An 8,684-nucleotide genomic window follows, 5' to 3' on the forward strand; every position below is an offset into this window, starting at 1 on the left:
AGGCGGAGGTTGCAGTGAGCTGAGATCGTGCCACTGCACTCCAGCCTGGGCTGTAAGAGCAAAACTCAGTCTCAAAACAAACAAACAAAAAACCCTGAGATATCACTTATTACCCATAAAATGGGCAAAGCCAAAGTGTCTGGGCTGGGGGGAAGCTGAGACGGACTGATCCCTTGAGCTCAGAAGTTCAAGACCAGCCTGGGCAACATGGTGAGGCCCTGTCTCTACAAAAAAAAAAAAAAAAAAAAAAAAAAAATCCAGGCATAGTGGTGTGTGCCTGTGGTCCCAGCTACTCAAGAGGCTGAGGTGGGAGGATCTCTCTTCTTTTTTTTCCTTTTTTTTTTTTTTTTTTTTTGAGATGGAGTCTCGCTCTGTCAACCAGGGTGGAGTGCAGTGGCGCGATCTCGGCTCACTGCAAGCCCCGCCTCCCGGGTTCACGCCATTCTCCTGCCTCAGCCTCCCGAGTAGCTGGGACTACAGGCGCCCGCCACCACGCCCGGCTAATTTTTTTGTATTTTTAATAGAGATGGGGTTTCACCTTCTTAGCCAAGATGGTCTCGATCTCCTGACCTCGTGATGGTGGGAGGATCTCTTGAGCCCAGAAGGTCAAGGCTGCAGTAAGCTATAATCACTCCACTGCACTCCAGCCTGGGCAACAGAGTGAGACCCTGTCTCAAAAAAAAAAAAAAAAAATCCTTAGACTCAGAAATTCCACTTTTAGGACTTTATCTTACAGATATGCCAGCCCATAAGCCAAATAATAGAAGTTCAAATTCTTTTTTTTTGAGACAGACTTTCACTCTTGTTGCCCAGGCTGGAGTGCAATGGTGCTATCTTGGCTCACCGCAACCTCTGCCTCCTGGGTTCAAGCAATTCTCCTGCCTCAGCCTCCCAAGTAGCTGGGATTACAGGGGCGCACGCCCCACACTTGGCTAAATTTCTGTTTTTTTAGTAGAGACGGTGTTTCACCATCTTAGCCCCGCTGGTCTTGAACTCCTGACCTCATGATCCGCCTGCTTCGGTCTCCCAAAGTGCTGGGATTACAGCTGTGAGCCACTGCGCCTGGCCATGAAGTTCAAAATTCTTAAATGTAGCATGTTCCAAAAGACTGGAAACAACTGAGATACCCAGAAGCAGGGGACCAGTTAAATCAGTCATGATGTAATTCCATGCAGTGAAATAGGGTGCAGCCACAAGAGGCTGTTTTGCTCTTGTTTAGAATCATCTTTTTTTTTTTTTTTTTTTAAATATACAAGGTCTCACTACTTTGCCCAAGCTGGTCTCAAATTCCTGGACTCAAGCAATCCTCCCGCTTCGGCCTCCCAAAGTCCTGGGATTACAGGCGTGCGCCACTGTGCCTGGCCCTACAATCATTTCACAGTTTCATTTTAACTTAGAAAAGCCAAGTGCAGGCCAGGCGCCATGGCTCATGCCTGTAATCCCAGCACTTTGGGAGGCCAAGGTGGGTGGATCACGAGGTCAGGAGATTGAGACCATCTTGTCTAACACGGTGAAAACCCGTCTCTACTAAAAATACAAAAAATTAGCTGGGCGTGGTGGCGGGCACCTGTAGTCCCAGCTGCTTGGGAGGCTGAGGCAGGAGAATGGCATGAACCTGTGAGGTGGAGCTTGCAGTGAGCCGAGATTGCGCCACTGCACTCCAGCCTGGGCGACAGAGCGAGACTCCATCTCAAAAAAAAAAAAAAGCAAAGTGCAGGCTGGGCATGGTGGCTTACACCTGTAATCCCCGCAATTTGGGAGGCCGAGGCGGGAAGATCACGAGGTCAGGAGTTCAAGATCAGCCTAGCCAACATGCTGAAACCCTGTCTCTATTAAAATTACAAAAATTAGCTGGGCATGTTGGCGGGCACCTGTAATCTTGGGAGGCTGAGGCAGGAGAATTGCTTGAACCTGGGAGGCGGAGGTTGCAGTGAGCCGAGATCATGCCACTGCACTCCAGCCTGGGCAACAGAACAAGACTCCATCTCAGAAGAAAAAGAAAAAAGAAAAAAAATCAAAAAAGAAAAGCAAGTGCAGAGAAGCATGCTTGGAATACTGCCATTTGAGAGGGAAAGAGCTTAGCCGTGTTTGCTTAGTTGTTCATATGTTGTTTCTGGAGGCCTGCACAAGAATGGTAACTGTGTCTCTTGACAAGCTGAGAGAGTGAAAAAATAAAAATAATAATAAAAAAATAATAAATACACAAAAGAAAATATAACTATGGTGACCTCTGGGGAGACAGGGCAGGAAGAGGAAACACTTACTTTTCAACGTACATCCTTTTGTATTTTTTGAACTTTGTGCCACATGCATAGGTTACCTGTTCCAAAGAATACATTAAAATAATAAATTTTGGTCTTTTTTTGTTTGTTTGTTTGTTTGTTTTTGAGATGGAGTCTCGCTCTGTCACCCAGGCTGGAGTGCAATTGCTCGATCGCGGCTCACCGCAACCTCCGCCTCTCGGGTTCAAGTGATTCTCCCGCGTCACACTCCTGAGTAGCTGGGATTACAGGCACCCGCCATCATGCTCGGCTAATTTTTTTGTATTTTTGTAGAGATGGGTTTTCACCATGTTGGCCAGGCTGATCTTGAACTCCTGACCTCAGGTGATCCGCCTGCCTCGGCCTCCCAAAGTGCTGAGATTACAGGCATGAGCCACTGCGCCTGGCCAAATTTTGGTCTTGTCTTTTTCTTTCTTTTCTTCCTTCCTTCCTTCTTTCCTTCCTTTCTTCCTTCCTTCTTTCCTTCCTTTTTCTTTTTTTTTTTTTTTTTTGAGACAGGGTCTCACTGTGTTGCCTAGGCTGGAGTGCAGTGGCAAGATCATAGCTCAGGACATCCTCGAACTCTTGGGCTCAGGCGATCCTCCCACTTTAGCCTCCCACGTAGCTGGGACTATAGGTATGCACCACCATGCCTGGCTAATCTGTTTTTGTTTGTTTGTTTGTTTTGTAGAGATGGGTCTTACTATGGTGCCCAGGCTGGTTTCAAACTCCTGGCCTCAAGCCATCCTCCTACCTTGGCCTCCCAAAGTGCTGGGATTACAGGTGTGAGCCAAAGACCATGCCCAGCATAATAAAATTATATATATATATATATATATATATATATATTTTTTAGACAGAGTCTCGCTCTGTTGCCCAGGCTGGAATGCAGTGGCACGATCTTGGCTCACTGCAATCTCCACCTCCCAGGTTCAAGCCTCAGCCTCCCAAGTAGCTGGGATTACAGGTGCACACCACCATGCCTGGCTAATTGTTGTATTTTTAGTGGAGATGGGGTTTCACCATGTTGGCCAGGCTGGTCTCGAACTCCTGACCTCAAGTGATCTGCCTGCCTTGGCCTCCCAAAGTGCTGGGATTACAGGCATGAGCCACTGCACCCGGCCAATATTTCTAAAGTAAAGGCAACCATTAGGTTTCCTTCATGGCTCTCCAGAATAAGAAAGGAAGCAGGACGAAGGGAGACACTGTGCAGTGTGAAAGCCGGTGAGTTTAGCAAGAGGGTGTCCATGACCTGGGCACAGGGGGCCTGCAGTGAGGGGAGGGGGACACTCTGGTCAAGGAACCTGCCGAGTCCTCTCTCCTGTGCTCTCTTCCCACGGTGCTTGCTCAACCCCAGCCCTGCCTGCCTCCAGAAGAACTTGTTGAAGACAGGTAAGGATGAGGCTGGAGTTCAAGCCAATTTCAGAGGAAAATGATGGACAGTGCTGAGCCCTGCTTTGTCCAGAGACGGGAGGCTTTTGCACCAGTCACCCAGTCATTCAGTAAATATTGACTGAATATCGACTATAGATTGTGGGGATACAACCAGGCCCAAGGTCAATGAGCTGTGACTTCACAGCCTCATAGGGAAGATAGACAAATACACAGACAATCCCCATCCAGGGAAACTGACTTGGGGACAGGGGATGGTCAGAAGCCATGGGAACTCAGGGTCCTATGAGGTAGGAGGGAACAAAGATTAACACCTCACTTCCCAGAAAAGGAGTTGTCTCAACTGAGACCTGAAAGATGAGGAGGAGTTACCCAGGTCAAGCTTGGGGGCAAGTGTATTCTAGGCAGAGGTGTGTGCCAAAGCTGGGAGGCAGTCCAGAGTACGGCATATTCAGAAAAGAAATCATTCTACCAGCCTGGTCAACATGACGAAACCCTGCCTAAAAAAAAAAAATTAGCCAGGAGTGGTGGTGTGCACCTGTAGTCCCAGCTACTCGGGAGGCTGAGGCAGGATGATCGCTTGAGCCCAGGAGTTTGAGGCTGCAGTGAGCCGAGATCAAGCCACTGTACTCCAGCCTGAGTGACAGAGTGAGACCCTGTCTCAAAAAAAAAAAAAAAGAGAAAAAGAAAGAAAGAAATCATTCCACCAAAAAGACACCTGCACTTGTGTGTTTATTGCAGCACTGTTCACAATAGCAAAGACACAGAATCAATCTAGGTGCCCACCAACAGTGGACTGGATAAAGAAAATGTGATACGTATATGCCATGGAATACTATGCAGCCATAAAAAAGAATGAAATTATATCCCTTGCAGCAACATGGATGCAGCTGGAGGCCATTATCCTAACTGAATTAATGCGGAAACAGAAAATCAAATACCACATGTTCTCGTAAGTGGGAGCTAAACATTGGGTACCTATGGACATAAAGCTGAGAATAACAGACACTGGGGACTCCAAAAAAGGGGAGGGAGGGAAAGAGTCGAAAAACTACCTATTGCCGGGTGCGGTGGCTCACGCCTGTAATCCCAGCACTTTGGGAGGCCAAGGTGGGCGGATTGCTTGAGGCCAGGAGTTTGAGACCAGCCTGGCCAACATGGCGAAACCCCATCTCTACTAAAAATACAAAAATAATTAGGTGGGCTTGGTGGCATGCATCTGTAATCCCAGCTACTCAGGAGGCTGAGGCACAAGAATCACCTGAACCTGGGAGGTGGAGGTTGCAATGAGCTGAGATCGTGCCACTGCACTCCAGCCTGGGCAACAGAGTGGGACTCTGTCTCCGGAAAAAAAAAAAAAAAAAAAGAAAGAAAGAAAAGAAAATTGAGGCTGGGCGCTGTAATCCCAGCACTTTGGGAGGCCAAGGCAGGAGGATCCCTTGAGCCCTGGAGTTCAAGACCAGCCTGGGCAACATAGTGAAATCCTATTTCTACCAAAAAAAAAAAAAAACAAAAAAAACTTAGCTGGGCATGATGACTTGATGATGCAGTCCCAGCTACTTGGGAGGCTGAGGAGAGAGGATTGCTTGAGCCTGGGAGGTCGATGCTGCAGTGAGCTATGATTGCACCACTGCACTCCAGCCTGGGCAACAGAGTGAGATGCTGTCTCAAAAAAAAAAAAAAAAAAAAGAAAGAAAGAAAATTGAACCAACAGATCTTTTTATTCTTATCTTTTACAGATGGGATTCTCTGTCACCCAGGTTGGAGTGTAGCAGCACGATCATGGCTCACTTCAACCTTGAACTCCGGGCCTCCAGTGATCCTCCCACCTCGGCTTCCCAAATTTCTCGGATTACAGGCATGAGCCCCCGAACCTGGCCTAACAGGTCTCAATTTGGGGTTCATTAGATGAGAGATAAGGAAGCAGGATGATTCCTAGGTTTCTGTGTTGAGCAGACCATCTAGAGGAATGATGGGACCATCCACTGAGATGAAAAGATGGGAGCAGAGCAGGTCTGGAGTAGGACTCCATTTGTGATCCATTGCCTTGGAGATGTATTTGGACATCACAAACAGACATCTCGGAGTCTGGAGCTCCAAGGAGAGGTCTGGGCTGGAAATATACATTTGTGAGTCACTGGCATATAGATGGTATTTAAAGCCACGAGTATGGATGAGATCACCTAGGCAGAGAATATAGATAGCAAGACAAGACCCCATGCTGAGTTGGCTGGAGAAGGAGTCCTGAGAACTGGTGAGTGTGGTTCCAGGGCTCTGAGTCAGGGACAGGTGCACCTGCTGGGAGGCAGACGGAATGGAAAGAGAGAGAACCATTTGATTTGGCAGATTATGAGCTCTTTCGTGGACTTGATCAAAGTAGCTTCAGTGGATTGGTGGGGACTAAGCCAGATTAGAAGAGGTTGAAGAATTGGCTGGGCGACGTGACTCATGCCTGTAATCCCAGCACTTTGGGAGGCAGAGGCAGGCAGATCACCTGAGGTCAGGAGTTTGAGACCAGCTTGGCCAACGTGGTGAAACCCCATCTCTACTAAAAATTAAAAAATTAGCTGGGCGTGGTGGTGGGTGCCTGTAATCCCAGTTACTCAGGAGACCGAAGTGGGAGAATCGTTTGAACCCGGGAGGCAGAGGTTGCGGTGAGCCGAGATCGCGCCACTGCACTCCAGCCTGGGTGACTGAATGAGACTCCGTCTCAGAAAAAGAAGAGACTGAAGAGTCCATTAAAGATGAGGGAGTGGAGACAGCAGGTGTAGATGACTCAGAGTTGCCCGTCTACTCTAGAATGATGCACATCTATGAGTTCTCTCCCTTGTCATTCTTGAAGTCAGGGACCGTGCCGTGGTGATTTCTGAGTCATAAATGGAGTCCAGCCAGTGCGTAGCAGGAGCTCAGCACGTTTATGTCATGGATGAATAAATGGGTGAATGGATAATGCATTGTTTGGGTCAAAATGGCCTTTACTAGTAGAGATAGCTGAATGTTTTTGAAGCATTTGAGGAAACAAAAGAAAGTTAACCCCAAAGGCCATAGGTTCTGTGTCCCTTCTCCCAGCTAACCTCAAGGAGCAGTTGCCTGTGGGCCTGGGGCACGAGCCCTGGCCCAGCGTCGGGAACCAGGTTATTTATTTATTGAGACAGAGTCTCGAGTGTCACCCAGGCTGGAGTGCAGTGGTGCGATCTCGGCTCACTGCAACCTCCACCTACCGGGCTCAAGTGATTCTCCTGCCTCAGATTCCTGACTAGCTGGGACTATAGGCACATACCACCATGCCTAGTTAATCTTTTTTTTTTTCTTTTTCTTTTTGAGATGAAATTTCACCCTGTCACCCAGGCTGGAGTGCAGTGGCGCAATTTAGGCTCACCGCAACCTCTGCCTCTTGTGTTCAAGCAGTTCTCCTGTCTCAGCCTCCCGAGTAGCTGGGACTACAGGCGCATGCTACCACACCCGGCTTATTTTTGTATTTTTAGTAGAGACGGGGTTTCACCATATTGGTCAGGCTGGTCTTGAACTCCTGACCTCAGGTGATCCACTTGCCTCGGCCTCCCAAAGTGCTGGGATTATAGGTGTGAGCCACCGCGCCCAGCCTTTTTTTGGATTTTTAGTAGAGAGGAGATTTCATCATGTTGGGCAGGCTGGTCTCGAACTCCTGGCCTCAAGTGATCCACCCATCTTGGCCTCCCAAAGTGCTGGGATCATAGGTGTGAGCACCGCGCCTGGCCCAAAAACCACATTACTGAGTCCCTTCTGCTGCCTCTCACATGCCTTGTGGCTTTGGATAAATCCCTTCCTTTTTCTTAGAAGTGATCTGCGTGGCGGCTCACACCTGTCATCCCAGCATTTTGGGAGGCCAGGGTGGGAGAATCACTCATGCCCAGGAGTTTGAGACCAGCCTGGGCAACATAGCAAGACTCCATCTCTGCAAAGAAAAAAAGAAGTAGGCTGGGCGCAGTGGCACACGCCTGTAATCCCAGCACTTTAGGAGGCCGCGGAGGGCAGATCACTTGAGGTCAGGAGTTTGAGACCAGACTGGCCAACATGCTGAAACTCCGTCTCTACTTTAAAAAACTACAAAAATTAGCCAGGCATGGTGGCATATGCTTTTGATCCCGGCTACTCGGGAGGCTGAGGCAGGAGAATCGCTTGAACCAAGGAGGCAGAGGTTGCAGTGAGCCAAGATCGTGCCACTGCACTCCAGCCTGGGCAACAGACAGAGACTCCATCTAAAAAACAAAACAAAACAAAACAAAAAATAGGCAGGTGTGGTGGTGCACGCCTGTGGTCCCAGCTACTTGGGAGGCTGAGGTGAGAGGATCGCTTGAGCCCAGGAGGTCGAGGCTGCACTCCAGCCTGGGTGACAGATAGAGCAATATCCTGTCTCAAAAAAAGGGAAGCCATCAGCGCAGCACAGGGGAAGCAGCCCACGTGAGCCAGTCCCATAGATATTCGTTTCCCTCCTTCCCCACCCCCGCCCCGCTGCCCCCTTTTTTTCTCTCTCTGGGCTTTTTACTTGTTTAGGAACTCGAAGCGGTTCATGGCAAGTACCCCGAGTCCTAGCCCACCTGCTCTCTGCATAGGGTTGCGGCAGAGCACCTCACACGCGCAGATACACGCCTGGCTTTAGGGGAAGTCGCGGCACTGGGTCTGCAGAGTCCGCTGAGCACGCACCTTGGTTGTGAAACTAAGGAAACCCTGGAGTGTCCTTGGGCTTGGGTGGGATGGAACATGCCCGAGACAGACAGGCCCACCTGCCAATCAGAAGGGCGCTCTCCTTAGCTGGGATGGGGCCGCAGGAGTGGAAATGGCTGTTGGGAGGTGGCAGAGATGGGAGATGGGGTGGCCACGGGGGAGCCGCCGGCCACAGAAGAGGAAACGGAGGTGCAGGGAGCGGAGTCTGCGAAGGACGCGTGGATGGCCAAGAGATGTGCCTCGGAAAGGGCCGAGGGACTTCCTCTGACCAACCCCCGACGGCCATTCCCAGCCATCCGTTTTCCTGCAGCCGCGGATGCAACCTGT

Source organism: Pan paniscus, chromosome 18, assembly GCF_029289425.2.
Source record: "Pan paniscus chromosome 18, NHGRI_mPanPan1-v2.0_pri, whole genome shotgun sequence".
NCBI classification, from domain to species: domain Eukaryota; kingdom Metazoa; phylum Chordata; class Mammalia; order Primates; family Hominidae; genus Pan; species Pan paniscus.